Raw genomic sequence first — 26,063 nt, 5'->3', positions numbered from 1 at the left:
TTCACGTGGAAGTTGTAACTCAAGATGAGGGACACCGGACACCTAAACAATAAATGCATGAAAGATGCCCATCAGAGTTGGGCATCTTTCTGACACAGTCCCTACATTGTTTAAAGCCTGTGGTTCCTTTTTGCTTTTTTTGCCTTTTTCCAAAAAATGGAAAAGGGGCATGTGCACAGACACAGACACACAAAACACTAACACAGAAAAAACAAACAGTACAGAATATATATTTTTTTTCGTTTAAATAAATAAACCAACAATGGTACCTGAAAAGTACCCACATAGAGGATAAAAGAAGGAAGGAAGACAAAAATACCAGCAATGGTATCAAAGAATTAACAAAATGTAGAGGGAAGGGAGAGTTCTATGCTAACGATGGTAAAAGGGAATATCTAGAAGAGGTAAGATCGGGAAGTTTATCCAAACACACACAATTAACAAACCACTAATGATAACTATAAAGGGTGAGAAAAAGAGAACGAGTAAGTGTTTAGACAAATATAGAAAATATATTAAGAAAAAAAGTTTTGCACTTAGCTGAGAGCAAAACTAACGAGTCCAGTTTTCTATGCAGCAAAAAAAGATCTGAGGTGAAGGGAAGAGAGGCAGTATGAGTAGCCTTGGCTTGAGAGTTTCTGGCTTGCGCGAGCTTGATATAACGGCCAAGTCAGTTCCAAGGATCGGAACTGAACCCAACAATCAAGAATGAATGAAGATTGACAACATCAGATCTGCTTTTAAGAATGTAACACAAAGAACAGAGTTCTTTAACCCAGTCATTGTCAAGGCATTTTGGTTTATTGAGCCAACATCTGTAAAACTATACTCCAACAGCTGTCATTACTTCAGAATACCCACTCTGTTCTAGACATTATAATAATCTTGCTTCATTACATATGTCAAGACTTTTTTTTACCTCATTTCCATCATATTTTCAACTTTTAAAAGATGGCTACAAATAATAGTAATGTGATTTGCCTTATCAGGTGTTTACTAAGGGATAACATGTCTTTTATGCGTGATACCAAGGACCCAAAATTACACAACTTCCACTTTCTACTACACTGCTGTGCCAGTTCCTCAGTTCCAGGCATTCTGTCTGCATATGGACACTCACTTTCTATTAACATTGCTGTCATTCACCAATTAAGATTCATGTGTTTAGAGTCTGCTATTTTGCACATCATCTTGTAATGGATAGATAAAGTAAAGATACTTTGATTAGAAAAGCATGCTGTGCTCTGTACACACTGCACTACTGCAGTATTCCAAATATGTTATAAAATGTCAAATGGTGACGTGAACTTAGGAAGAAGTATATGTATAGTCCAGCTTTACTGTTCTATATTTCTAATGAACAATTCCTTAATGAAAGGCTACTGAACATGTGCCAGCATGATCTCCTTTTTGATATTTCTATACAAAGAGAATATCTATTTCATATATTTTTATAATTACGACTGCTGTAAATCAATGCTGCTAGTTTCAGTTTCCCATATGCATATATATCTATCTGTATGTAGCTAGATATATATACATATGTACACACACATAAACCTGTACCTATACATATACATATGGTTGCAGTAAACTCTTGTCAAATAGACAACATAGGCTTTTGACAGAGTTTAAAGATTTATTTTTCATCAAAGGCACTCAGGGTCAAGTGACTACAAGTGGCAGCTTTACTGAAACAGACACTTATGTTCATATGAGGGGTGTGAGTGGGTGTGCCCATAAGAAATCTTCAGATACTGGACCCAACTCAGTTTGGCTTCTTAAAGGACAGATTATGCCTCCTCAACTAGTTATCTTCTTTAAGAAAGTCACCAAAGCAACGGATGAGGGCAAAACAGTGCATACTGCCTTCCTTAATCTGGCCAAGTTATTTGCAACAATAGCCAACTCAGGAATTATAGATAAACTCAAGAAATTAAATATAAACCCATATGTCACCTGCTGGATAGCCATCAGGCTCACAAATAGGACCCAAAAAGTTAGAATAGGGGAATCTACCTCCATAAGTTGACAGTCATGAGAAGAATCCCCCAGGTCTTTATGCTTTGTCCAGTTTTTTTTTAATATCACTTCTGAGAAGTCAAGGTCAACACTAAAGGCCTTTGGCTGACCATGTTTGCAGATGACTGGAAAGTGGGAGCAGTTGTAGAATCTGTCAAAGACTCAAAACATCCTACAAAATGGCCTGACATAGGCAAGTAATCGATGGCAGATCCATGGTCTAAAACTCTATGCCAAGAAGTGCATAATGGTATCTTTTATGAAAACAGCGACCCCTCGAAAGTTCCACATTGATAATATATCACTAAGAGAAGACCCAGTAATTGGGGAATCATTTAATGTTGCTCAACTTCTAAGCAAGGTAAAGGCATCTAAGTCCAAGGACTTCATTGCTCTATTGCCCATTTTGGTAGGTTCCTGACCAGGTATATACAACAACTGAAATATCCACAGAGCTTCCTCATAAGAAGAATACAGGTTATTTACACATGTCATATGAGGGCCACCTCAAAGCCCTACCCCTGTACTCTGCTGCCTACTGGCTGCTGAAAGGTGATTTGGGCCTGTGATACATGGCACCTTCTGATCCCAATCGGATGTACCTGCTGCACATTCACAAAATAAATAGCATCAGAACTGCCCAATGAAGTGGTTTAAACTTCACCTGAGACATAAATAGGACATGTTAGAGTGACAGCATATGTGTATGGATTCCATACATTAGATCGAAGGTTCATTACTTCGAAATAGTGTATGGAATGCATACTGCAGCAAAAGTGCACTTAATCGAAAGTGCACGTACGTGAAGTTCAGTACAATGAACGGCATTGTACTGAACTTCTGTGCAGTACTCACGGACCTTAAGTTTAGGGCATGGGTCATGGTAAGGGGATAGCCTGTAGGGCTATCCTCCTTACCATGACTCGTGCCCTAACGCTAAGGTCCGTAACGACTGCAGTGCAGTGAAGGACATAGCAATGCCCTCCACTATGGTGCGATAGTCACAAACCTTAGGGTTAGGGCATGGGTTAGGGTAAGGGGATAGTTTTACTAACTGTCCCCTTACCCTAACCCATGCCCTAACCCTAAGGTCCATGAGTATCACAGCACAGTGGAGGACATAGATTGTTTTTTGATGTCCTCCACTGTGCTGTGGTACTTTCGGTGAAGTGCACTTTCGTGGAAGTTCACTTTCGTTAAAGTGAACTTTCGCGTAAGTGAGGCTTCCTATTACAAGTTCGAAGTTGTGAACTTTCGTTCTTGTAATAGGAATCTATATATATATATATATATATATATATATATTTTTTTTTTTATCAAGAGCCCATTTCCTACTTTTACATCAAGAAAGAACAGACAATAAAGAAATGGCCATGTAGACTAATGCTTGTAACCCCTATTCAAGCAGAGAGATAATCTCTCACTCTGACTTAGGTTCATAGGTTCATAGATTAGTACTAAGCTAACTGCCCTTGCGAGCCATTTTAAGCCTAGCCAATTATCCCTTGTGAGGCTCAAACGCTGCACCTTGTGTTTGTAAGACAAACACCTTACCCATTAGGCCATCCTCCCAACCCACTTGTTTTATCTTGTTGTTTTATCCAGTGTTCTAGCTGTTGAATTATGTAGGTTTATAGGTAGTTAGTAGGCATGACATCCAGGAGACCATTAAGAAACATTGCCCAAATTCCCAATTGCCCCAGAGTTCCATTTCGATAAGTGGCTTATTCAAGGTTAGACAGTAGGCAAATGAAGGCTGAGGGAATCAAACCCTATGCCACAGGAAGGAGCTTATTAACAGCTCATAGTCTTAATCATCTGGTCTAGCTGCTTGATGGATGGATTGACTTCACTAACTGCCAGATGTATCAATTAACATTTAATGCTTTAATTAGTCAGTTATTTTCCTTACTAGGGTATTTTGGGATTCTTGATGGCCAGAAGCTCTGGAAGGAAAAGCATATTAAGAAAAGATTATTTGTTATGGGGGGGATGCTAGGTGAATAGCATAAAACCTGAGAGTTAGTTATGTATACTCTGTCAGTAGAAGGGGCACTACTGTAGCATTTACACTGAATTACATTATCAGCGGACGTATTACCCAAGCATATGGGTACATGTAAATTCAAGGACTTCACCTGACAAATTCTGGGAATCCAGTAGTTCCAGATCTGCAGTGCTTGTTTTCATACTTGACTTGCATTTGGATTAACTATCTCTCCTGCTGGAAAAGTGTCTAAAATAGTCTTTTAACAAAATTAAAATCATCCTGGATCGTAAACGGTATACCAAATGTCTTTAAGCTGTCTATACCACCAAAAAACAAACAAATAAATAAATACAAACTCCTGTGAGGACTTTGAAATATCATTACCTGGACTATAGAATTTCCCATAATCCACCACTGGGTATTTCTGACCTTTATGATCACAGACCTGTTTATTAATAACTTTTAACAAGTTCCTTTTCAATTTATTGATGTATTAGCAGCGTATTAGCATTGTTATCCCATGTTTGGATGCCTGGGAATAACTTGCAGTAAAGTTCCCTATCAATATAATAAACCCCTTTGGGATTTATTTAGCTGTAAGTTTTTCTTCTTGCAAGATTACATGTGCTTTCAGGCTACCGATCTCTGACAAATTTGCATTTATTTATTTATTTTTATGTCTGTCATCTTAACAATTTCTTGACTTGATTATTTGGCATATGTTCCTGTAGGGTATCACTAGGCATGGATAATAGCTCTCTTTAACAGAAGTAGTTGCATGATCCCATTAATATTGCACACACCAGGAACCTGACTGGAGTGGTTGAGCTGGGGGTACTCAAGAGAGGTATGTTCTTTTCTGGTTTGTAGGATCTCAGAGATATTACCTTGTAAGCATGAGAAAAAGCAAAACTCCCAAGAAAATCTACATGGTATCTGAGGTATTCCATAGTGTCTAAGGATACTGGAAGGTAAAATCTGTTCATATTTCAAGCTGAGTGATTAAAAATAATATGATATAGCACTACACAATGTATTAAGAGACAAGAACATAATGCATGCTTGAACAAATGTATTAAATCTGTATATATACAACTGCCATTGCTAGGGAAAGAAAACCATGTGTACTGTGACAACCCACCAATGAACCAGTAATCAAGGAGCCTTAATCCTCACCACTAGCAACAGTGGGAGATGTTCATTGGGAGGATAGCAGGTACACACACAGTATTTCCAGATGCAGCTCTCCGCATCAAGTGCAGTTTCCCTTAAGAGTACACAGAGACCATAGTCATTAAGGGCTGTTTTTTCCCTCATTCTCCAGATCGCCAGTAAGACTCCCCACTGGCACAGCTACCAGCACTCTCTCTGTCCAACCAGTGCTTTGTGTCCCTGCCCAAGTATCTGACACACACACTCTTTGAGGTTTGATTATACACACACACACACACACACACACACACACACACACACACACAAACACATATATATGTGTGTGTGTGTGTATATATATATATATATATATATATATATATATATATATATATATATATATATATATATATATATATATGTGTGTGTGTGTCTATATATATATATATATATATATATATATATATATATATATATATATATATATATATATATACACATGCACACACACACACACCTGGGAAAGGCTGGCCCCTTCTGCCCAGACTATAAGGTAGTTACCACTGGCACCAGTCAACTCATTATCAGCTACTTTAAGGCCCTTAACAAAGGGTGTCCAATCTTACTGTGTAATATTAAAATTAATACAAATGATAGTTTGATCAAGAGCAAGGCTATTACTAGTGGCCCACACAGTGTCACCAAATAAATGTGCAAGTACTCTCATAACTTAAATATGTCTACAAAGATCAGCCAGGATGAAAGCTTTAAATATATTTAATAATAAATGATAAAAGAACAAGACAGTACTAAATATATATTCATAGTGACATCAGAGTTCAAAACCACAGGAACTATTTAAAACAAATTGCAGGACAGTCTCAAATAAATAAAGAAAAATATCTAAACTAAGTTTTACTATATTCCTGACTGTATCTAAGAGAGTTATACTGTTGCCTAGAAACTTACTTCATCAGAGCAAGGCAGATCTTATGGTGAATGGTTCTTGCCAGGTCCAAGACAGAATACTGAATGCTGTCTCACTCAAATTAATATCGCAAATATTACTGTTGGGATAGCCTGCAGAATGACATCATTTCTTGTCATCTGACTCTAGTTCGCAGATGAAACCCCCACTGCTGGAAGCTTGGCAGTATTTAGCATATACCTACATAGACTTCAGATCTTTGGTAAATGCTGGAAGTCATAAAACAATTACATTCTTCCACGTTTCAAGACTAGTAATTATTTCACCCTAAAGACAATACAGAAAGATTCTCAGCACAGAATCTGTGTCTCCAGCTCATTGAAAATTGAAAGATACCATCTTTTATCGGTTAGCCATAAATTAATTTAATTTCAGCTATTTTTCTGAAGGTAACCTCCTGTATTCCAGTTTCTACTGTTAAAATATATACATTTAAACAGTTACAATAGTGCATGTATATTTCTTTTCTATTCTGGTAGGGAACACTGTGGTTACATTTCAAACAGCAACTTTGCAAAAACCTTTTCAATGCACACTTCTGTAACAGCAGTTTGATATACACATGACAAACAATCCTAAAGCATTTGTAACATAAGCATCTTATATAAATCATGTTGATATTCACAAATGACATACAATTATTTACAAAATTCCAGATAGCTTTGCTGGAAGTACCCCCTTTTGTGAAATGTACTATGTAAGCTACGCTTTGCTTGTCAGTTATTCATGGAGGAAAAGAACAGCAGAACATCATCGAGTCTCGTTGATGAATTAACAGGTGCATCACATCCTGCAATTTTGGAAGTTAGTCCATTAAGCTATGCATTTAATGTCTGGCCTTGAATCAGTAAGCTGCATCAGATTGCATATAGAATATTAAAGTATTCTACATTATATTTGAAGTGAGAGTTTAAGGAGACAGTTAGAAAAATGTGCATTTGAATATATCAGAAATGCTAGTTTAAAAGCAAAGTAGTATATAATGCATTTTATTCTATTAATCATATAACAGAAAGGATTAATTAATGTGTAAATGTAAGTAGTTTTGAAACTGCAGTGTGGCTTGAAGCAAGCTGACCTTCGACCCTGGCAGATGCTAGCTTAGCAAGTTTTAATGTTCATGCTTTTCACAAATGATTATCTGCTGGGTCAGGAAATTAAATGTGTGAAATAATGAAATCTTCTGCTCTTTCCTGCTGGGATGATTTGGCCTTGTATATGTGTTACTAAGATAGCATGCAGCTGGTGGGAAAGTGTTACAGTGAACAAAGATGTGTATTAGAAGATTGAATCCACCATTGTATTCGAACTGATGTGAAACCTTGAAGAAGTAACTTTACAGAAAGACATTATGTCTGACCAGGTGGATAGCAAGGCCGTATTGTTACCAGAGGAAAACTTTTTTTAAAATATACAGCATCAGCAGTTTTTATGAATAAAGGACTGTAAGCTAAAGTGATGTAGATGCCTTGTGACATACCACGTCAGTAAGGTGGGCACAGCTTGAATGTTTAGACTATATAAAATTGTGTGCTTCCTGTTTCATGTTAGACAAAATTCTGTACTTGTACGTTTTTTGCCTCCTGGTGTACACTAGTAAACTTTTGAACCTGAACCTCCTGTGTATTGAATTCTTGATTTTATTTAACAGTTTGGCCCTTCTTAGCCGGAATTCCCTCGGACAGCTGCAGATCAGAGTCTACCGGTGGTCGAAAACTGCGCAGGAGAAGTTACCGAAATAGTTCTTCTTGGGTGAAAAGACCTCCGACTGAATTATTGTTTAAAGAGGCTGGATACTTTCTGATCTGTGGCCGAAGAGCGGATACTGGACGACTCAATACCGGAGGCTCAGGTAGGAAGGTTTGCCTTTTTTCTGTTTTAGATCAGGGACTAGGTTACAGTATATTGTTGTCAAGATTTGTTTTGCAGATCAGGGACAAGAGGAAGTACTGTATATTTGGTCATAGATCAGGATAACAGAATAAAGTAGGCAGTTATTCTAGATAAACTGTGAAAAGGAACTGAACTTCTGATATCACGTGATAAGAAGGGTTACGTAACATTTTTTTTGCCATGGGAAATCAGTGCACTAAAACATCGCAAGATCCGCCCCTAACCGAAGACGCAAAATACATGCATTTACAACGTTCTGATAACGTTAGGTATTATACGAAATGAGTTAACAAATATGAATTTGATGGTAAACTAGATAAAACTTCACTAGTTAAACTCCTTAAGCAGCTTAAATCTGATGCGGGAGGTCAGGCAAAAAAGCAACGCCAATTAGGCATTCCTCAGGCACACAGGTGGATTGAGGAAGCAAATCGCAGAGAACAGAAGCTGAAAAATTCAAAAACATTATTTTTAGACAAAGAAGATAATAACTTGGTAATAGCAACAGCTCCTCCCCCTCCTCCCTTGCCCCCTCCTTTACCCTTTTCAGGATATGAAGTGAGTGGACAGGCTGGTCTGCCTCCGCATTATCCTGAAGTTTCAGCAAGACCACAACCGTTTGTTAGAGATCCTATTGAAACTAGGTCCCGGACACGTAAAATACATAGGGACGCAGAATCATATCAAATAGAGAGAAACCTACAGGATGAGAGTGAGGAAGAAATATGCCCACTTATAGAAGTTCCAAATCCTCAGGCAGGACAGGAAGGGCAAAACCCAACACTCTTAGTGTATAGACCATGGACACTGGAGGATATTCGGAAAGCTACTGAGGGAATTCCCCATCCAAAAGTTAATTTTACGAAATTTTTAGAAGATTTACAAGGCATGAGGTTGAGTTACCACTTGAATGGGGAAGAAGTAGAAAAAGTAGTAAGACAAATTATAGGTCCAGATTGGCACATGATTTGTGTCACCTGGAATCCTCGTAATGCAGAGCTTAAACCACTCCCACATAGTGATGCAGAATTAGACAACAGAGTGAAAGGTCTTACAGACTGAATCTCTGAGAAATGGAAACCTAGAGCAGACTGGACTTGCATTAATCAATGCATACAACAGGAAAATGAAACAATAGATGGATACTATGCTAGATTATTAGAATGTTTTAATAATCATAGCAGTATGTCAGTTCCTGAGAACCAAACGAATGATTCCCCGTATGAACAACAATTGAAAAATGCATTTTTGAAAGGTTGCATTGCACCTATTAGTAGCTTCATTATGAAGCATATGATAGACCATCGAACAGGGAGGCTACAAGCTTTACTTGAATACGCTAGACATGCTGAAAGACATTTTAATAGTAAAAAGAAAAAGAAGGCGCAAGTCTTCACTGCTGAAGATGGAGCTGAAGTATTTGTGTTACAATCTGGTAAAAAGGGCAAGAAGAATGCTCAGGGAAACAAACAGTCTGACAAATTATCAGAAGATTTTGAAGAGAGGAAAAAGAGAGGTGAATGCTTCAAGTGCTTCAAGTGCGGGAAAAAGGGACATCTAGCAAGGGATTGTAAGCAAAACAAAAAGGTAATTACAGAAGATAAGGGAGATGAGGACTGACTATATGATAGTGAAGATATATCATGCGAAAGTCAGAGATCATCAGGAAAAGTTAATGAACAAAAAACAAATGTAAATGTGATAGAAGGAATAGAGGAAGTGCAAGTAGATATGGAGGATGAAGAAAGTGAAATTTTGGACTTAGCATTATTGAGCTTAGAGCTCTACTTAGCAGATACGAAACCGGAAATTACACTTCTGGTGGAGGAAAGGGAAGTCAAATTCCTGTGTGACTCAGGAGCATCAAGGACCTTGATACACCCCTCCAAGTTACCAGAACATTCCAAATCACCTGATTATATACTAGTAAAAGCCGCAAACGGACAGGTATACAGGAAACCACTTTCCCATGATATAGCAATAACTGACCCTGTTTCAGGTATGACCCAGAGAAGTAAAATTGTTGTTTCTGCAAAGTGTCCAGTAAGCCTATTAGGCAGGGACCTTATGCAGATATTTGGCATAGCAGTAGTTACAACTGTACAAGGTATGGAGGCGCAGAGACAAATGGATACCTTTGTAGTGCGATCAGAGGGTGAAACGTTTTACTGGTACAGCCAGGACCTAGTCAGGACTGGTCCAGGGGTAGTAACCGAGGAACTGATGAACGTAGCCATCAGTAAAGCCCCCTCCCTTGACACTGATCAACAGCATTTGTTACACTGTACTCTATACTACTGTACTACACCAGGACCTGATAGAGAGTATGAGCAGGAATTGTTCAGAAATCGAGCAACCAGACTGGTTTTACGTACTTTGTACTGGGATACTGAGGGGAACAGTGTAGTTAGCTGTTCATTACCTCAAGAATTCCTTGGATTATATAGATCAAATTGATTACCACATGTCAGCTTGACAAAGAATAAAAGTTTAAAATGGGCAGACTTAGGAGAAAAAGTAACAAGATGGGAGAAACAGACTGATTTAGAACTGTCAGAACAAGGGATACAGAAACAAAAACTGAATTGGTTGACACAGACACATCCAGCTGTACACTTGCAATCTAGCGAGGACAGCTGATTAGCATTTTTATTAGAAGAAGAAGAAAAGGCCTTATATGAAATTCCGACAACTCTTTGGTCAACAGGCAAGTCAGATGTAGGACTTATTCGAACAGCAGGACCAGTTACAATTACCCCAAAATCAGCATTTAGACCACAGAAAAGACAATACCCTTTGAGAAAGGATGCAGAAATAGGAATTAAACCTATAATAGCAGCATTACTCAAGGAAGGAGTACTGGTAGAATCTCCTGATTCACCATGTAATACACCGCTATTTCTTGTTAAGAAAGCAAATGGGGAATGGCAGATGGTTCAAGATTTACAAGCTGTAAATAATGCAGTAATACCTAGAGCACGTACGGTGCCAGACCCACATACTTTGTTAAACGATTTAAAACAGCAACAGAAGTATTTCTCTGTGGTAGATATCAGCAATGCTTTCTTCTCGATACCTATACATCCTGATAGTCAATATTGGTTTGCATTTACATTTCAGGGTAAAAGGTATACCTATACTCGACTACCACAGGGATATTGTGAGAGCCCAACAATATTTGCACAAGAAATGGCTAGCAACCTGGCAGGGTTTACCCCACCAGGAGGTAGTCAAATTCTACTTTATGTGGATGACATCTTGCTAGTAGCCCCCACCCAGCAACAATGCAGAGAGGATACTGTAGCGTTATTGAAATTTTTAGCAACACATGGACACAAAGTAAACAAAAGTAAGTTACAACTTTGGAAAAAAACAAGTTAGATACTTAGGATATGTAATATCCAGTGAAGGTAGAATACTAGATGAGGAAAGAAAAACAGCAATCTTGCAAGCACCCAAACCAGCAACCAAGAAGGAAATGATTTCTTTCTTGGGTGCAACTAATTTCTGTCGGAGCTGGATACCAAATTATGCTTTGGAATCTGCTCCACTGACTGACTTGATATATAAGACACAAATGGCAGCACAAGATATTTTACAATGGACACCTGAAGCAGAAACGGCTTTCTGCAGGTTGAAGCAGTTGATAGTTTCTTCATTAGTTTTAGGACTTCCAAATTATCACAAACGGTTCTTTCAGACCGTAGATTGCAAGCAAGGATATATGACGTCAGTATTGACGCAACAACATGGGGACAAGCAACGCCCCATAGCCTATTATTCATCACAGTTAGACCCAGTGGCACGATCTTTGCCTCACTGTGTACAAGCAGTAGTTGCAGCTGCAATGGCAGTACAGGCTTGAGCCTACGTGGTGTTATTCCATCCCCTCACATTGAGAGTGCCTCATGCAGTTGCAATAATTTTACTGCAAGAAAAGTGGCATACCTTTCTCCTGCTAGACATCTTTCATGTATGACTATACTGCTGAGCCAACCTCATATGACAATTGAATGATGTACGACATTAAATCCATCAACATTACTTCCTACTCCTGCGGATGGCACACCACACAGCTGCCTACAGGAAATTGAACAGTTAGCTTTACCTAGACAAGATCTCACAGATATGCCCTTGGATAATGCTGAGGTGACATATTACGTGGACGGCTCATGCAGAAGGGGTCCTACAGGAAAGAATCTGGTGGGGTATGCAGTAGTTACAGACACTGAAATTCTAGAAGCCCAATCCTTACCACATAACTTATCTGCACAAGCAGCAGAATTGATAGCTTTGACACCGGCATGTACTTTAGCAAAAAACAAGTGTGTAAACATATATACTGATAGTCAGTATGCTTTTTCTACAGTACATGTATTTGCGCAACAATGGAAAAATAGAGGAATGATAACATCTAGTGGAAAACCTATTAATCATGTGCAATTTATTTTGGAGTTATTAGAATCTATTCAGTTACCTACCAAAGTAGCAATTTGTAAATGTGTAGCTCATACAAAACAACAGGATAAGATTTCGAAAGGTAATGCACAAGCTGCTGCAGCTGCAAAGCAAGCAGCCTCAGACTCAGAAACTTTACTTTTGAATGAGGAATTACAACCCTCTGAGATTTTAGATTTAGACATGTTAAAAACAATGCAGACACTTACTACAAAAGCAGAAAAACAAAAATGGGAAAAACGAGGTGCAATTCTTGAAAATGAACTGTACATTTCCAAAGAGAAAAAAACGATATTGCCGTCTAATTTATTTAGATATGCAGCTTTGTTGAGCCATAGGCAGTGCCATGTCTCAACAGGGGGGATGGTACAGTTAGTAAACCGAATATTCCAAACATATGGATACACAAACTACACAAAAAAATTTTGTGCAGCTTGTCATACTTGTAACAAGCACCATGCACAAGGGGCATTTAAAACCAAACAAGGAAGTTTTCCTATACCACCATATCCATTCCATACTATTTGTATGGATTTCATAGAATTGAGTAAGTGTGAAGGGAAGAAATACTGTTTAGTTATTGTAGACATGTTTTCCAAATGGGTAGAAGCTTTTCCAACCAAAAATCCAGATGCAGCAACAGTGGCAAAAGCCCTGATAAAAGAAGTAATCCCTAGATTTGGCATTCCGGAAAGGATTTATAGTGACAACAGCACTCATTTTGTGAACCAGACAATTCAACAACCTGGAAGATTTTTTGGTATCTCCTTAAAGAACCATTGCGCCTACCACCCACAGTCAGCAGGACTGGTGAAAAGGTACAATGGTACCCTTAAGAATAAACTAAGGAAGTTAGTTGAGGCGACCCAAAAGAATTGGATACACTGTCTGCCTTTGGCACTGCTGAGTATGAGAACAGTTCCAAACATGAAGGGTTTGACTCCCTTTGAAATAATTTTTGGGAGAGCATATTATGTGCCTCAGTGGAAAGCTCTCATGCCTGCAGAGCAAGAGGCTGACAGTTCATTAGCTAGTTATATGAGGAAACTGTTAAAAAAAAATCTGTTTTGCAGTTTAACTCTTTTTCAGATAAGGAACAGACCAGACTGGTAGAAGCAGTCTTGGCCCCTGGGATGTGGGTGTGGCTGAAAGTGACGAAGAGGAAGAATTGGGTGAGTCCAAAGTGGGAAGGACCGTACCAGGTTCTATTGGCAATGCCTACTGCAGTCAGGAGTGGCTGAGAGGACGCCCTGGGTTCATTTGACACACTGCAAACTGGTAAAGAACTTTCAACTTGATAAAAACTTTGTGACTGATACACAACCAGACCAAGATGGCCAAAAACAAAGCGAATAGAAATTTAGATCAACCCCAGAGATGTTGCATAATCATTTTGTTGAATATACATTTATTGACTGTAATTGTGACAATTTTCCTCTTGTTGTGGTTTATCCTACACACAACCACACAAGTGAAAGTGGGAAGGCGTGACGAATCGTCTGTAGACTGGCATCCGAATTTTAACACATACATAGCCATGAAGCGTGTATATGCAGAGACTATGAACATTTCAAATTGCTGGGTTTGTCCAGCCATACCAACAGCATATGGAGGACTGATAATGTCTGCTGTCCCTTTGGGGATAAATGAGTCTTGGGAGAATTTACTCTTCGATACAGGAACTGTGAGATCACAGGACAAAATAGCTTTATTTTTACCTGTCACACAAAAAGGAATTGTTTGTTTTTACAAAAATGATACTCTCCAGGTGGGCTGGAGCAATTGTAATATAACCAAATCTTATCGGTGTTATATTAAGAATAGTAATGGCAATACTTTTTGCCATACTAATTATGACTCATATTTGAACTCATTGAAAACAACCATGAATGACATTCGCAAGAATCCTGTTTTGTTTAAACAATTGTCAGTTATAGATCTGAAAATGTTTCATGCAGGGCTAATGCATATTAGTACTAAAGTAGAAAACTGTTATTTTATTTGTGTGAAAAAGGCATATAAATGGTTACCTGAGAATTGGTCCGGCAGTTGTTTTTTGGGTTATTTGGTTCCGGCAATAAGACATACTGCAGAATTACCTTTGGGTAAGATATGAAACGTGAGAGAAGCAGCCCAAAAACCTGAAGGTCCAGTTGAAAAACCCATGAATCCAGTTGGAAAGATCAAAGCTGGCTGGAAAGACCATAATACCGTGAAAGACAAAAGTAAATTGACTCATATGGACTTAAGTGACAGTGTTATATCTTGGGCAGGAATATTCCCAGTGTATGGAGCGGTCAAATCGATCTGGGAGCTGAGGAAGTTGTCAAAACTTCTTGAAGTAATGAGTAATGCAACTTTTTCTGCCCTAGAACTGGTGACTGATGACCTAAATGCAATGAGAACTGTTGTGCTACAAAATCGAATGGCTCTTGACTTCACCCTAGCGGTGAGAGGTGGTATGTGCGCACTTATCAAAGAAGAATGCTGTGCGTACATACCAGACAACAGGCATGAAATTAATAATCACCTAGAGGTAATTCAGCAAGTATCAGCCATGACTGAACCAGGCCCAAACCCACTGACGGACTTTTTCCAGAATCTATTTGGGGGGTGGGGTTCCATCCTAATGAATATTCTGATTGCCATTTGTGTGGGTATACTCCTAATAGGAGCATGTGTTTGCTGTGGAATTCCCTGCATGAAAAGATTAATCAAAGATTTTATTGATGTATCTGTTACTGAAACTTTGTACCAAGATATTGAGATTGAAAAATTGATCTCAGATGACATTTTTTCTGAAGTATAGATTGAATGACTCACCTAGCTGAAAATCCTAAGTGGAAGAGGCTGGGAGATGAAATGACACTATGCATACTTCAAAATAGAATAAAAAGTATTAATGGGGGGAAAATGTTAGAAAAATGTGTATTTGAATATATGAGTAATGCTAATTTAAAAGCAAAGTAGTATATAATGCATTTTATTCTATTAATCATATAACATAAAGGATTAATTCATGTGTAAATGTAAGTAGTTTTGAAACTGCAGTGTGGCTTGAAGCAAGATGACCTTTGACCCTGGCAGATGTTAGCTTAGCAAGTTTTAATGTTTATGCTTTTCACAAATTATTATCTGCTGAGTCAGGAAATTAAATGTGTGAAATAATGAAATCTTCTGCTCTTTCCTGCTGGGATGATTTGGCCTTGTATATGTGTTACTAAGATAGCATAAGATGTGTATTAGAAGATTGAATCCACCCTTGTATTCCAACTGATGTGAAACCTTGAAGAAGTAACTTTACAGAAAGACATTATGTCTGACCAGGTGGATAGCAAGGCTGTATTGTTACCAGAGGAAAACTTTTTTTAAAATATACAGCATCAGCAGTTTTTATGAATAGAGGACTGTAAGCTAAAGTGATGTAGATGCCCTGTGACATACCACGTCAGTAAGGTGGGCACAGCTTGAATGTTTAGACTATATAAAATTGTGTGCTTCCTGTTTCATGTTAGACAAAATTCTGTACCTGTACGTTTTTTGCCTCCTGGTGTACACTAGTAAACTTTTGAACCTGAACCTCCTGTGTATTGAATTCTTGATTTTATTTAACAGAGACACTGAAAAGGACTACTTTCAAGTTCCATGCATGCATGCATGCATATAAGCAGTCAGTTGTGAATACAGTAAATACTACCTTGTAACAGATGATAGTAGCTAAGAACTGGGAAAATCATGCATTGTACAGAATTTGTATTGCATTATATATTGCAGATTTCAGTAAACCTTAATTTGCTGGAACAATGGTTTTATGTAAGCAAGACAGAGGTAGAAGTTGGGCTTGAGGTAGTTTATGTGTTCTTTTAAGAAGGAAGCACACCTGACTACAGTCTGAATGTATTTTTTTAAGCTCTACTTGAACTTGGTGTGGGTTGAAATTTCATTATGATAAAGTGGCAAAGACTACTAGAGAGAGAGGGAGCCACTGAGGTGAAGGCATATTTTGTGCAATGGAGGAAAGTACTTGGAGAAGACAGAGAGAGGGATGGTGTTGTTTGATTTAATTGCTGAAAGTTATAAGAAGCTTTCTTTCATGGAGTTTGAATTTAAGTAGAGAGAATGCTTCCATTTTAGTAAATAGAAAAGCTGAGGTTTTACTAGTAGGTCAGATCTTCATTTAATGGGAAGCCATTTTGCCTTGCTGGGTGTAATGCAGTAGTGCTCTTGAGGAGGTGACTTGTGAAATGGCAAATGGAATAATATATGGTTTGCAGAGTGGTACTTCTCTGAGCTTTTTCAAGTAGGGTCAGGTATTTCCACTACATGTTGAAGACTATATGAATGGAAACCATCTTCTAAAAAGTGCATTGCACTTTGTGTAGGACAACTGTTGAGAAATATTCTAAAGTATGTCATGCTGTTTTTGTTAAAGACAAGTTTGTTTATACCTGGTGTTCAGATACTTTGCAACAAGATGGGATTTATGTTAATTTTCCTCAGATGAATGGGAGGAGGCTAGAAGTTGCCAGCACCAGGGTTCAGGGGCTGGTGTAATAGTTAGGGTGTTTATCTCAGACACAAGGGTACAGGATTTGATTCTCATCTTTGGTGGAACTGGCTAGGCTTAAAATGGCCTACAAAGTCAGCTAATCTAGTACTTACCTACGAGCACTGTCTTATTTTCAAGTCTGTGAATTTATCTTTTCCATTATTTTCATCGCTTTGTTTAAAATCACTAGTTTTCATTTTTGAAAGGAATGGATCTAGTGAATGAAGGTGTCCATTTTCATGAAAATTAACTATGGCTGTGGCATGTCATAATTAACATGGTAGTTTAAGATCGTGTATTTCTTGGAAGTGGAACTGCAGTGATTTGCCAGCTATAAGTTGTATCAAATTTCTTTTTTTGTAAAGGGACTTATTTTAGTCCTGGAAGATCCTTATTTATAACCTATTGTCAGAATGTTTGTAGGATCAACTAGCTTTGCTCGTAAAACAACATATTTTTAACTCCGGTGTTAAAAAACTTACAAATAAGGTACCTCACTCTATTTGCTCTGTGTATCCATAGTGTTGTTCTGTGAGCTCCTTCAAAAAGAAAAATAATTGTATAGTGGTACAGAAGAAATGAAATGTTTTCCAAACAATTTCACATGCAAATTTCCTTCTTTGCCCACAACTTGTGTTGTTTCTTCTTTTCCTTTTTTAATAAGTTAGCCAGTTGATTTGTAGGTGCTACAAGTCTTTCCTATAATCTTGCAGAACACCATCCATCCTTTTAGCCTCCAAAGACTGTTCGTATCTATATTCTATTTTCTTTAACTTGCCTTTCTTGGGAGGATGAAGTGCTTAGTAAATTTACAATAGGATGGCATTAACAGCATGCTCAGCACCTCTCGGCCATGCAAAACCCCCCAAATGCACTGACTGACAAATGCCTTGCTGTGATTTTTCATTGCGTTACACTAAATTGTTCCACTAGCATTATAGACGTGTAGTCATACTGAACATTTCAAAACAGAAATAACTTTTCTGGTAAAATTTTTTGAAATTTCATAAGTTCATAGGTTGTTAGTAGGCTAACAACACTAAAGGACCTTTTAAGCCTAGCAATGATACCAAAATGTATTTGACAGGTTTTCATACCACTCTGTTTATTGGGGGTATAGGATAGGAATGCATGATTGAGTATTTACAAGCTTCTTCTTTCTAACAGAGACTTAGGTGGCAGACCAGGGGAATATTTATGATTTTCCATCTACTGATCCAAGTTGCATTTGAATAAGTCTAGGGAGGAACTCTATTTCACGTGAATCAGAAGCCCATTCTAGAGAAGTGGTAGTCTGTGAGACACATACCTCTGCTTGCAAAATGTCTTATTTATGTGGCAGACATAAGCAGTCCTCTCAGCAGTCTGTAGGGGGGAGAGAGAGTACAAGGGTAAGTCTTTAAGATACATTTCCGTTAACAGGGCAATGCTTCTAACATGGCCACGCAATGATCACACAGCTGTTAGGCCTAAAGCTGTGTATGTAAATGGACACCGTCAATGAACTCTGGGGGGAAATACCTTTCACTCAAGTGTCACTCCTGAAGTATGTCCTAAATCCAAAATTGAGACATCATGCTGCATTACAACAAGATGACAACTTTACGCAGAACACTGACACTTTAAAGTATCAGTTGTATGCAGAACACTGGCACTTTAAAGTATCAGCTGGGGGACACTTCATTTCAGCAAACAGTTGGTCATTTTGTAAAAGTGCTATGTGCTGCCTAACTGTCAACCTTCCATCTTCATTACCTTTTCTAATGCAGAACAAATCCCGAAAGTGCCGAGCTCTTACTGACAGCTTATTAGCAACTTCAGCCAGCTTAAAGAATGGTTAAATGCCTTGCTTTCTGCTTATAAACAGTTATTTAAACAAAACAATTCAGAATTATGTAGCATAAATACCACTTGAAAATGTAGAAATTAATGTTTTGCATCCGCCATATTGTGGAACTGTGGACAACATACGCTTTTTAAAACTCCTATTGGAGTACACTTCACAAGTTATGCTCTGAAGTTTAAAGTGTAGGCCTAATGCCAAATCAATAATGAGAGACTCTCTGTAGACAAGCCGTGTATCCTTGTACATAATTTTCCCCATCAGTTAATGTCGTGAAACAGTCAGAAAATGGTGTATGTGTGTTAATGCGTCAAATGTGCTGGATACTAAACATGATTTGCGCACAATATAAACAAGTTAACAGTTACATGTGAAATGACCATAAAGGTAATGTATTGCAGAGTGAATAACCTGCTTTCAGGTTTCACCTGTTCCTTAAATAATGACCGCGTTACAAGTGTTGCCCCAATAACGGAAAAGTACCGTCTTTAAGGTGGTCTGCACAGGACATGTTGTCTATACCATATATTCTTTTTGTGAAGAACCTCTATGGATGCTCAGCTACATAACGGAGGGGACATTGTAACTAATGATTGGTCTAATGAGGGGTAAGTGAAATAGTACAATAACATCTTTGGACATGTATGGCATACCCTTGCTTATAAGATGAACAACATAAAATGATTTCCTTAATACAGAAGGAACATGTGGGTCAAAGGTCAAGTCATTGTCCATATGTGTTCCCAAATCCCTGACCACAGGGTCAATTCTTAGGGGTAAATTATCAATGTAGTAATTTCCAGAAGTGATTTTGTTTCCAAAAGACAGTATTATGCATTTTTTGGTGTTGAGTTTTAAACTGTGACTCTGGCACCAGTTACTAATCTGTGTCAGGCCTTTTTGGATGATGCATTTATTTTTCAGAGATTCTATGATTGCATCTAGTTTACAGTCATTTGAGAACTTGGTCAACCAGAGTCCTTTGATGTTAGCCTTGACTTTAGAGAGGTAGATGCCAAAAATGAGCAGCACCAACATTCAGCTGTGGGGGACTCTGCCAGTGACTGTCCTTTTTGTGGTGGTAGCCTTACCTAACCTGACTTCTTGCATCCTATTTGCCAGTTGGATATCCAGTTCATTGCCATAAGGGTTTACACCTAATTTCATGAGCTTGTCTACAATGCCTGAGTGGGATACTGTGTAGGATGCTTTGGCCAGGTTGAGGTAAGCAGTATGTACCATTTTACCCTCATCCTTTACTTTGGTGACTTTCTCAAAGAAGCCCACCAGGTTGAGTAGGTATGACCTGCCCTTGCTGTAACCAGATTATCTTGGATCTAATGTCTGAAAGTTTACTATGTCATTTTCCATGGCCTTACATATGAAGACAGTCAGGCTTATGGATCAGTAATTTCCTGGTTTCCTGGATGGCCTACCCTTGTGCAGAGGGATAGCAGTTGCAGTCCTCTATTCTTTTGGCACAAAGCCTGTTTAGAGGCTGTGACTGAATAGGTTCATAAGTGTTTACTAGGCTAATGACCACAAGAGCCTTTATAAGCCTAGTCATGCATCCCAACTCTCTGACAAGTTCTGATACCATTGATAAGTGTAAGCAGGGGCCTGGGAGATGAACCATTTACAGGGTACCTGTGTCCGTTAGAGACATAGGTGTCAAACCAGGGATGAATTTCCGCTTTTCCATCTGATTGTCCAAGTTGCACTTGAATTGGGTTAGGGAGAAACTCTGCTTCACGTGGATGGGAAGCATGTTCCATAGACTGGGTAGTCTCTGGGATACATACCTATCTCTTCAGCAGGTCCTATTTATATCACAGGCAAGGTTTAAGATTTAGAATTGGTAATTCTAGTGCTGTTTGTTTTGTGGATATGCAGGAGGTTCATTAGAGTGGGGTCTGACAACGCCCTGTATGCCAGGCATAGATCTCCCCTCAAAAGCCAGTAGGAGACAGAATACAGGGATAGGGTCTTAAGGCAGTCTGCATAGGACATATTACTTATGCCCTGCATTCTTTTAGTGAGGGATCTCTGTGGAAGTTCTAATTGTTGTATATGCCTGGTTAGGTACATACCAAAGGGGCATTGTACTCAATGATAGGGCTGATAAATGCTAAATAGTGCTTCTAGTGACCCTGAAAGGTCAAGTTTCATGCATTATTAAGGTGGCATCCTGAAATATTGCCAGGTCCCATTGATACAGTGTATTTGGCCTTGAGGAATGTATTGAGGACCTGTTCCTTGATGACTGTTGGGGAAGCTATGGTTAGGGGTATTTCTTGAAACATGTCTAGAGGAGAAAGTGCAGTAAAATTGGAGCAGTATTTATTGGCCAGCAAATTTCCTGTATCTTCTGGGTCAGAATAGATATCTCCATTTATAAATCAGTTCAACACATTATTGTGTATTGAGGTCTCAGGCATAGCTGAAGAATGCCTTGGGGTTGCCTCTAGCTTAAGAGGCTTTTTTACTTTAAATGTGGCTGTGTTAGACTTACTTAGTGCACTGAGTTATTTATTTAGTGTGATGCTGGAGTTCTGACCTTGCAAGCATTAGATTTCCTACTTTTGGCCATGATTTTCTTCCTTTTGTTATACAACGTATCAGTGGTGGGAATCTACCAGAGTGGGTTGTTATTTTGAGTTTGTAAACTTGATGTAAAAGTTTTGATTGTAAAAGATTTTTGTGAATAACTCTGCATAGACAGTGTTCCCTGGATTAGGAGGGGCTTGAAATTTTGTCAGAGTGTCTACTAAAAGTGGGATGACTGCTTTGAAATAATTCCTATAAATTTCAGGGTTACCTTATTTCTCAGCTTTTATTTTTAATTTGAAGAACATAGCATAATGGCCTGGCCTGATCAGTGAAGACATTACACTTGTGGGTGTGTAGGTTCTCTCATGTTGGTGAGGTTTAAGTAAAGGCTGTTGCTGCTCCTAGTGAATGGACAGGCCATTTTTGTTGAAAAGTCCAGGAAGCTTTGTACCTGCAAGTGTGATGTGTATGATTAACAACAAAGAATAATGCTTAGGCAATAATCTGGCAAGATCAAAAATGGTACAAAATAAAAAAGAAATCTCCCAGAACCAAGACTTTCCCGCTGAATTGTATTACAGACGCAAGTAAAAACTTTTACTCTTAGGCTTCTTCAGGCATAGAACATTCAGTAAAACTTGCATTTAAATTCAAAGACATGAATCTGGAGCATTTCTCCCCGGGCCTCCGCTGAAAATTGGCTATGTTCCAAGTCGGATTTTCCCGGTTAACAAATGTTAAATAAAATAAAATAAAATACATAATTAAAACATATGATAAAAATAAATTAGTATCACATGACAAATATCAATTAAATGCTTAAAGTTGCAGAACATTAGCAAAAGTTGTTCTATAGTTCTTTTAAAGAAGGTTTAATGCTAATATCTCCATTCAGACCTGGAGCCATATGTGTCTTAAATCTAATAATCCATTTTGTCTATTGTTTCTCCATATTATTACCTCCTCTTATACAATTAGGGATTACTTGTAAAATTAGAAATTTAAAATTATGTGATACGTTAGTTTCTAACTAGCAAGAGAGACCTCCAAAGCAGACACCCAAGCAACCTCCACACCCCATCACAAACCATGAAACACATACTTCACATAATCAGTGTGCCACACAATCACAGCCCTTAAGGCAAAATAACATACCCAACACACTAGTAATAGGTGACTCCATAATCAGGCACACTGATGTCCCAGTAACTAGGCTGGACAAGGAGAAGGTTACAGTTAGCTGCCTGATAGGCGCCAGGATCCGCCACATAACACAAGCACTCAGGTCACTCCAGAATAAGTACAAATATGACTCTGTCATTGTCCATGTTGGTGTGAATGACCTGAGAAGTACCTCCCTGGACTGCATGAAAAGAGACATGGAAGAACTCTCTGATCACGTATCCTAGGCCAGTATGACCCTAACCCTGAGTAGCATCCTGCCCTCACCAAGAATGATGCCACAGTATAAAGAAAAAAATGATCAATTTCAACAATTGACTAAGTTACTGGTGTCATTCAAAAGGGATCCAGTATCTGTCCACCTGGGATGACATGTTCGATAAGCCACGTTGCTTCGCAAGAGATGGCTTGCACCTTTCACCCTTAGGCTTTCGAATACTGGCCAAGGCTTTTGCTGCCCCCATAATGCCTTTTTAGGCAAAGCTCAAAAGACAAACCCACCACCATAAATAGCACAAGTAACCAAAAACTGAGGGTAATGCTACTCAACGCCAGAAGTCTAAACTCAAAATGCATGCACTCGAGGCACTCCTCAGTATGGAGAACATCGATATCTGTGCAGTAACAGAAACCTGGTTTAAGGCTCCAGAGAGCACCCCAGCACTACCAGGCTACAACTCATGCCATACTTTTTGGCCACAGAACCCAGACCAAAACACAAAAGGTGGGAGTGTATCCATATTCATCATGGATACCAACACCTCCAGGTTAGTGGCACAGCACAATGCCACAGAGATCATCCATGTGCAACTAACAACGGGCAAAATTGCAATTCAAATTGTAGCTTTCTACAAATCACCACCATGACCCTGGACCCCCATTCCACGTTTCTGGAGACACTGGAAAATATGAAGGTCCTACCAAATGCCCTAATATTGGGTGATTTCAATTACCCAATCATTAACTGGAATAACTACTCAAGTACTAACTCCCTTGCCCAGTGCTTCCTAGAATTTATAAACTTGAACGCCCTGGATCAACTGGTCAACACCCTCACCAGAGGTGACAACATATTGGACCTGGCCATCACCAACATGGGGGACCGGTGTTCTACGGTCAAAGACTCGTTGGTTAGATCAGACCATGGACTAATCACTCTGGATAGCCACATTCCACCCCCACCCCCAGTCAAGGAAACCACTGTGAAAAACTTTTCAAAAGCAAACTTCACATTACTTAAGACCGAGGTGGAAAGGTTCACAGCCCCCATGATAAAGGACAATGCTGTCCAAGCTGCTGAATCCTTTACAAAGGCACTCTATGAGTACCTACAAGAATGCATGGATCGTGCCATCCCAAGCAAAATCAAGACTCACTCCTCCAAGAAAAGGAAACCAGTCTGGTGGATCCCTGCCATAAACAAGATATACAATAGAAGGATGAAACTAGTGTAGAAAAGATTAAAATCTCAGGAAGGAAAGACATCCCTGATCAGTATCAGCAAGAAACTATGATTTCTCATAAAATCTTCCAAGGCTAGCTTCGAAAGAAAAATTGCCAAGGACTCCAAAGATAACCACAAAGTGTTCTTTAGCTATGTCAAGAACCTAAGTAGAAACTCTCAGATCTGCTCTGAGTTAGTGCAGAATGGCACAAAATACACTGCCTCGACTGATATTGCCAACATTCTGGCAGACAGGTTTAGTGCAAAATTCACCCCCCCCCCCTCACCCCCTAAAGGGCCCATGACCATACCAGAAGAATGTAGTGCCCTGGCGATCACTGACACACAGGTTAAAACAGCCCTATCCAAAGTCAAAAATACAGCTTCAATGGGACCAGACGGTGTCCCAGGCTGTGTCTTACACAAGCTCCAAAATGAACTAAACCCTCACCTAAACACACTGTTCAAACTCAGCCTCTCTACAGGCTATGTACCCATAGAGTGGTGCACAGCAGCAGTTATCCTGCTCCACAAAGGTGGAGCCACAACGGACCCCGGGAACTATCACCCTATAAGCCTGACTAGCATGGTCTGCAAAACTATGGAGCGCATCATCATGGAATTCCTTAACAGTGACATTGGAAACCTTCAAACATTGGACCCTACCCAGTTTGGCTTTGTTAAGGGCAGATCATGCCTCCTAAACCTGGTGGACTTCTTTGAGACAGTTACCAAGGTTTTAGATGAGGGAAAGGAGGTCCACACAGCCTACCTAGACCTTGCAAGGGCTTTCAACACCATTCCCCATTCTGGTATTATAGACAAGCTCACCAGCCTGAACATAAACCCCTACATCATGAGATGGGTTGCCAATTGGCTCATGGATGGAATCCACATGGTGAGAGTTACAGGCTCTAGGTCCGACTCTAAACCAGTTACAAGTGGTGTCCCCCAGGGCTCAGTCCTGGGACCCCTCCTGTTTGGTATATACTTCTCAGAGGTACAGGCAAGCACAGGAGGACTATGGCTGACCAGGTTCGCAGACAACTGCAAACTGGGGGCCCTAACTGACTCTACAGCTGATATAGACATCCTCCATAAGTGTCTCACTGAGACAGATACCTGGTGTCAAAATCATTTCCTCAAGCTAAATGCCAAAAAGTGCATAATCATCCCCTTTGGAAAAAACAAAGTACCCGTGAATTGCCACATACGTGGTAGTCCCCTAAATACAGAAAATATAATAAGGGATCTGGGGACCCAAGTAGATAGTAATCTCTCCTTTGATAATCATATTGCCAAGGTGGTTAGAAAATCCTTCTTTGTGGCCCACCTAATCACAAAAGGGTACACATCTAGAACAAAAGAGGTTATTGTGCTCCTCTACTCATCACTCATCAGATCGATCATAGAGTACAATGCCCCATTTGGGATGTACCTTACAAGACACCTGCAACAGCTGGAAAGACCACAGAAGTACCTCACCAAGAGGATTACTGGCCTCAAACATATGCCCTATGCAGTCCGACTGAAGAAACTCCAGCTGTACTCGATTGCATACCACTTACTCAGAGGTGATCTCTGCCTGACATACGAGACCATGTCCAACCCAGAATTGATGGACATGCTCCACCTAAAAAAAAAAAACAAATCCCCAAGAGACACATGCTCTAGGGATCTAAACCTCACCACAATGATAAATAGGACATGCTGGAAGGATAGATTCCTGTCCCAGAGACTCCCCATGCTTTGGAACAGGATTCCAATCTACATTAGGCGGAGCCCCTCACTAACACTCTTCAACAGAAACCTTGATGAGTGGATGGGAAACAGAGAATTTATCCTGGGGATCACTGCAGTGGCTCTGCCAGACAGAGGCACAGGGAACTAATGTATCAAATGGACTGAGGCACAGGGAACTAATGTATCAAATGGACTGAGGCACAGGGAACTAATGGATAAAATGGACTGAGGCACAGGGAACTAATGGAT

Source organism: Protopterus annectens, chromosome 12.part0 (assembly GCF_019279795.1).
Source record: "Protopterus annectens isolate FY-2018-M chromosome 12.part0, PAN1.0, whole genome shotgun sequence".
NCBI classification, from domain to species: Eukaryota; Metazoa; Chordata; order Ceratodontiformes; family Protopteridae; genus Protopterus; species Protopterus annectens.
Note: the sequence above shows the minus strand (reverse complement) of the source record.